General features: G+C 41.4%; 1 long non-coding RNA gene across 1 annotated transcript; it reads right to left on the bottom strand.

Moving 5' to 3' along the window:
* Window positions 1–510: 510 nt before the first annotated feature.
* LOC134800955 (uncharacterized) lies at window positions 511–1,862 on the bottom strand. The gene is made up of 2 exons (XR_010145598.1): window positions 1,451–1,862; window positions 511–1,418 (listed from the first exon to the last, which is right to left on the bottom strand). It is a non-coding gene; the product is annotated as an uncharacterized LOC134800955 (long non-coding RNA).
* Between the last annotated feature and the right edge of the window lie 4,904 nt (window positions 1,863–6,766).

The raw sequence follows: 6,766 nt of genomic DNA, 5'->3' as shown, positions 1-6,766 counted from the left end.
TCTAGTTATGAAACTACGATTACCTACTTGTTAAGGTGTTTAGTCATATATTATAAGTTTCGAAATATTTCACGTAACACAAAAAAGCTTTCACAATAGGTAAGTGTAAAAAACTGTAATTTATGTGAGTGCTAATGAAAGGCGTTTAAATATTAGTGTGGATTTATGAAACGAGCTGAAAGCTTTTATGAAAACATCATACGAGTGTTTAATACCTAATTATTTATGTACAGTTATATATACAGCTTTTTCTACTCATCGACTATAATCTGTGTGTTACAAGTTACAACTTCATATACAACTCTATAACCTCACTCTTTTTAACGTTGGATAGTCTATGGCACTTCCGACTCAACTAATATAATTGTATCGATATGAAATTAGAACTTCATACTTTTCGATAAAATATTGCTTGTTTAAGGAGACTCCACTCAATACAAATTAGCCAACGATGGCGTTTCGGAAGTAATACCGTCGCGGCATCTGTTATACTTCATCATTCGCTTGCCCTTATCCCATTCATTTGGGGTCGGCGCAGCATGTCTTTTTCTTCCATACCTCTCTCTCGCCCGTCATCTCATCATTCACTTGCGTTCGCTTCATATCATCTCTCACACAGTCCATCCACCCTTTTCTCGGTCTTCCTCTCCCATTACTTCCCTCCACATTCATTCGTAATACCTTTTTCGTCACATGACTTTCATCCCTCCGCATCACATGCCCGTACCACGCTAGGCGATTCGCTCTTACTTTTTCTACTATAGGTGCAACTTTTAGGCTTCCTCTTATATACTCATTCCTTATCCTATCCATTCTTGTCACACCACACATCCATCTTAACATTCTCATCTCCGCTACATGCAACCTCTTTTCATCCGTCACCTTTAGGGCCCAACACTCCGATCCATACATGACGACAGGTCTTATGATGGTTTTATAAATTTTACCCTTCAATCGAAGAGGCATTCGGGCGTCGCAAATGGTTCCCGTGACCTGTCGCCATTTCATCCATCCTGTGCTAATCCGGTTTTTCACATCACGGTCAATATCGCCATCGCACTGTACCAGCGAACCGAGGTACTTGAAGTCGGAGCAGACCGGCAACGTAACGCCATCGAGTTCCATGGCAGCGAAACTGGAGAGACCGCCGAAATCGCAGAACATATGCTCAGTTTTAGATCTGCTGATCTTCAGGCCAACATTCTCCAGCTTATGCCGCCATTTCTCAAGTCTGCTCTGTACCTCGAGTCCGTCTTCACCCACAAGCACAATGTCATCAGCGAAAAGCATACACCAGGGTGCCTCCTCCTGTATGTCCGACGACAGAGCGTCCATAATAAGCAGGAAGAGGTAAGGACTTAAGGCCGATCCCTGGTGCAAGCCTACCGTGACACTGAACCTGTCGGTGGTGCCAGCAGCTGACCGGACGCGTGTACAACATTGGTTGTACATTGACCGAATTAGCTCCACATACTTCCCAGGCACGCTTTTCTCTTTCAAAGCCCACCACAAAACCTCTCGGGGTACTCGATCGTATGCCTTTTCAAGGTCCACAAACACCATATGCAAGTTCTTTTTTGCACGTCTGTATTTTTCGCACAGTTGGCGAAGTGCAAAAATGGCGTCTGTTGTACCTCTCCCTGGCATAAACCCAAATTGGTTTTGTGTTATATCACTCTCGTGTCTCAGGCGTCTCTCTATCACTTTTTCCCATATTTTCATGCTATGTGACATGAGCTTTATTCCTCTATAGTTGTTGCATTCCTGTACATCCCCTTTGTTTTTAAAAATGGGCACCAGCAAACTGTCGCACCATTCGTCGGGAATAGTTTCTTCATGCAACAACTTATTGAAGAACAAAGTCAACCACTTACATCTGTTATACTTCCGCCTACTTAAACACGCTGCTGCGTCGCGTCTGCTTTGTGATTGGTTGGCCAACTCAAACTTTTGACATTGGAAATGTCTTTTCGTTCGCTCCAGTATACGGTCCGATTTCACGAAAAAGTGCGATCCCCTTATATCTCGGAAAGTTGTGAAGATATGATATTAAAAAATAGGCTCAAAAGACGCATAATCACGAGAGCTGTAAGGTGCAAAAATAATTATTCGAGAAAGTCAAAAACAAAAAAAGTTATGGTCGAAATAGTGAAAATAAAATTAAATTTTTTCCGAATTTTTGATTTTGGTGCTCGATAATTTGGAAACGAAGAATGATATCAAAAATTTGAGAAAAACGGCTCTGGACAATTTAGTCAGCTACAATTTGAGCCTAAAACAAAGACGATCGGGTTAAGGGTTTGCCCTGAAGCCTAACCTTAAAATAGTCAAAAAGTCAGAACGACATTTTTCACAGGACATTTATGACTTCATGTTTCGCAGAGTTCGTTATCGGTGTTTGTTGTGAATTATCGGGATTATGACGGCAGAATAACACATGCACTGCGTGGGCTTTCAAAATCGCTGCAGATTTTTCTTGGTCTAACTCTATCTATCCTGTTTGAGACGGGCGTAGATAACGCACTATTCGACAATCTATGCATTCTTGTGGTGGTGGAAATAGAAATAGAGATAGAGATAGAGATAGAGATAGAGATAGAGATAGAGGGAGAGGGAGAGGGAGAGGGAGAGGGAGAGGGAGAGGGAGAGGGAGAGGGAGAGGGAGAGGGAGAGGGAGAGGGAGAGGGAGAGGGAGAGGGAGAGGGAGAGGGAGAGGGAGAGGGAGAGGGAGAGGGAGAGGGAGAGGGAGAGGGAGAGGGAGAGGGAGAGGGAGAGGGAGAGGGAGAGGGAGAGGGAGAGGGAGAGGGAGAGGGAGAGGGAGAGGGAGAGGGAGAGGGAGAGGGAGAGGGAGAGGGAGAGGGAGAGGGAGAGGGAGAGGGAGAGGGAGAGGGAGAGGGAGAGGGAGAGGGAGAGGGAGAGGGAGAGGGAGAGGGAGAGGGAGAGGGAGAGGGAGAGGGAGAGGGAGAGGGAGAGGGAGAGGGAGAGGGAGAGGGAGAGGGAGAGGGAGAGGGAGAGGGAGAGGGAGAGGGAGAGGGAGAGGGAGAGGGAGAGGGAGAGGGAGAGGGAGAGGGAGAGGGAGAGGGAGAGGGAGAGGGAGAGGGAGAGGGAGAGGGAGAGGGAGAGGGAGAGGGAGAGGGAGAGGGAGAGGGAGAGGGAGAGGGAGAGGGAGAGGGAGAGGGAGAGGGAGAGGGAGAGGGAGAGGGAGAGGGAGAGGGAGAGGGAGAGGGAGAGGGAGAGGGATCGATGAGCACTTAGGAGAGTAGTACCCCAGATAGAGCTGATGCTGAACCCTGGTTGTACCTAGCGGAACTCAGGTTTGATGCACCATAGGCACACGCTGTTTTGGACACCCGATTCGTCATGATGAGCACATGGTAGAGCATTTTACCCAAGATAGCTGATGCTGAACCCTGGTAGTACCTATTGGAACTCAGGTTTGGTGCAACATAGACAAACGCTGTTATGGTCATCTCTCGTCGCGTCAAACTGCTGTCAAGAAAATTTCATATCTTGCAGCAAATGGGCCGCTGCCGATCACCACTTCTCGAGTTGACTACGGATTTGCCGTGTAATAATTTTCTTGTACTTTGAACATTAATATATCCTGCTTATTAATCGAAAAATGAAATATGTACCTATACTTATGCGCCACGGCGACAATTATTCAAACTTGGATACGCGTGTGGAAATTTTGCAATTTGTTTGTTCACATGCGTTATGTCCAGGATACTTGTGTTAGTCTAAGAATAAAATAATTATCATTCAACGTTGTAGTTTTATTTTGTAACTTTTTCCTTATCCAGACTTTCTCGTCGCTCAGCTACAATATTTTTTCGAATTCCGTAGATTCATTTCCAATGTGCTCGATAGTCGTGTGAGGCACGAAATCTGTGAATTTTTTTCACAATGGACGCCCACGAGACTGCATTGAAATTTGAAAACTTGTAAAAGTGTTAAAGTTTTTGTTTTGTGAGTGAAACCTTCGAGCAACACCGGCTTCCGACACGTCGGAAGGGAGGGGCCAAAGCGATATCATACCGTACAAATCTTTCTGCCATTTTTTGCGGAGGGAAAGGTGCACACAGTCGCACTTCTCACACATTTACAAACATAATCCAATCTGTAATGACGACACAAAATGACACACGTCAAAGACAAATCTTGCAAACCTCGATCTCTTTTTGTGTACGGACGAGTCACAAGAGTCACAACACGCACACTAACACATTTTCGTCGAAGAATTTTATTGTATTCTGAGAGATGAGAAGTCGGATTTGTCGCTCGACCGATCCGCAATTTGTACTGGGCGAGCAAAATCGATAAATCCAACAATTACATGAGACTAAAATATAATAATTGTGTTTAAATGTAATTAAACGTACGATATGTGAAAAAAACATTACATGTGAAATGTAACACCTTCTTTTTGTAAATTTGATGTCCCCGACCTCTTTTTACAACAAAAAACCGAGCAATTAGGCATTTTTTCTGCTGCGGTGTTCACTCTGGTTTCGGTCTAATGTAAAATCCGAGCGCAACTAGTTTTATTAGCCGCGCTAGATCAGTTGATCTTGCACCTAGGCAGAGGGGAAATAGTGCGAATGCCGCCTCCCTTCCGTGTTGCTCGAAGAGTGCAACTGTGAAAAATACTAAATGAAAATGAGTGACAGCGATGAAAATATGTTGCCCACTACTCAGGAAACGTGATTAAATTGAGTGTTGCATTATTCATTATTCAGTAGTAGAACTAAGTATTGCATTGGGTTAATTTTGGTAACATATTTGATTTTATACATTTATTAACATATTTGATACTATATTTTTGATTTTTTTTCCGTAATTACCCGAATGCACCTTAAAAAATGTACGTAGTAGTTTTTCATATTAACTGTTTTACTATTTCTGCTAACTTGAGTAAAATAAGTCTGGTAGTAGAAGTAGAAAGTATGGTATTCATTATTTATTTTAGTTAACACGTAGAAAAAGTATTGTATACAATAGTGATATAATCAAGTTTTTCAATCTCGTACCTTACTTAGGCAACTCAGCAAGCTTCGTTGCCTAAACACGGTACTCGACTGAAAAACTCTCTATTATATCACGATTGTATAAAATACTATTGTCTACACAAATATTATAAGCTCACTATGATGTGTTTAGGAACCGCATATTACGACCGCATATTTCGAATAAAACGTAATCTCGACTGAAACTAGAATTGAGGTCAAGAGAAATTCCTTTAGGTGCATTGGTTTCAACTTTCATGAATTTTACACATTATTAAATTGTAAAACGGGAAATAATCGCGTATTTGAGTTTTAAGATAAAACTAAAATTTTATAACATTCTATTCCTTTATAAAAGTTTCACAAAGAGTGTCAGAAAGGAATTATTATTAACACAGATCTTGAATTAATTAATACCAGAGTTAGAGTTAAGTAGACCAAGAAAAGTCTGCAACGATTTTGATAGCATGCGCAATGTGTTATTTATACGTCATAATTTCATAGAAGATTGACGTTTAAAATAACACTTGCACTGCGTGAGCTATCAAAGTCGCTGCAGACTTTACTTGGTCTAACTCTAGCTAGCCATCGATAAGTGAAGAGTGATTCAAGCTCGTGGACGTCGAGCACCGATCTTCAGTGGAGGACTCTTCAGAGTTACCCGGCGCCTTGAACCGAAACGTCCCTCTTCCTTCGGATGATTCATTTAGTAGCCATCTAGACACGCGGCAGAGTGTCAAGCCAAGTTAAAAGAAGATAACTGGCGACGCAGCGGCCGTGTGTTATGTTACACGAATCATTTGGAGCCACTTTTGATCTTAAGTAACTCAAAATCTGTTACACGTAAATATATGAAATTGGGTTCATAGTTTAAGACCCTTAAGGCTAACTAGAACCCCAAATTTCTTTAATATAGTTCAATTGGTTATTAAGATACAAACATCTCAAAATCGGGATTTTTCACACACTCACCTAACATCAAAAACCCACTTCCAGATGACCTAGCAAGTTGAATTTGGCATCCATCTGGGCAATTGTGTGGTTACGAACCTATTCAGCAAACGATTAGATCCTATTCAGCAAACGATTTCGACCAACCGCGAGTTTTTTATTCGTATTTGAAATAGGTTATCTACGTGATTTAGATCACAAAATACGCTCGGTATTTTAAAGAAAAAAAATATTTACATGGAGGGCAATAAATGGAAAAAGAATTCACTTTTCCCAGAAATAGACGAAAAAATTGAATTCTACGTTTAAATTTAACGCTCACAAAACTGAACTACGCAATATACGGAGCTATCTTTAGCATTGAATGGTAGGTACGTTTGCAGGAAAATAAATAGGTAATATTGATCATAAGAAATTTGTATATTGCTTGTATTTACTTATAATAATTCCAACGTTTTGTATTTTTGCACCATTTTTGAGAAGTCTTTACTTGAATGGCAATTGCTGGCTTTGTATAAATAAGTTTTTGGCAATAATTTCATTTTTAGTACAAGCTTTTATCGCTGACTGTACTTTTCTTACGACATACAACTAATACTCATCGAGACAATTCTAAAAACCCCTAACACAATTAGGTTGCGTTGTTTCATCACACAGTTCCTATTCCTGTCTCCATCATCAGATCAGCAGGATGGTACCATAATATTGCATTGTCATCCGATTTATACATGCATTTAGCATGAATTTAAAATTTCAGCTCAATCGGAAACCGGGAAGTGGATCAAATTTAACTTGCAAGATTTGATTAC

Source organism: Cydia splendana, chromosome 20, assembly GCF_910591565.1.
Source record: "Cydia splendana chromosome 20, ilCydSple1.2, whole genome shotgun sequence".
NCBI lineage: Eukaryota > Metazoa > Arthropoda > Insecta > Lepidoptera > Tortricidae > Cydia > Cydia splendana.
Note: the sequence above shows the minus strand (reverse complement) of the source record. Positions and strands in the feature narration are given on the sequence as shown.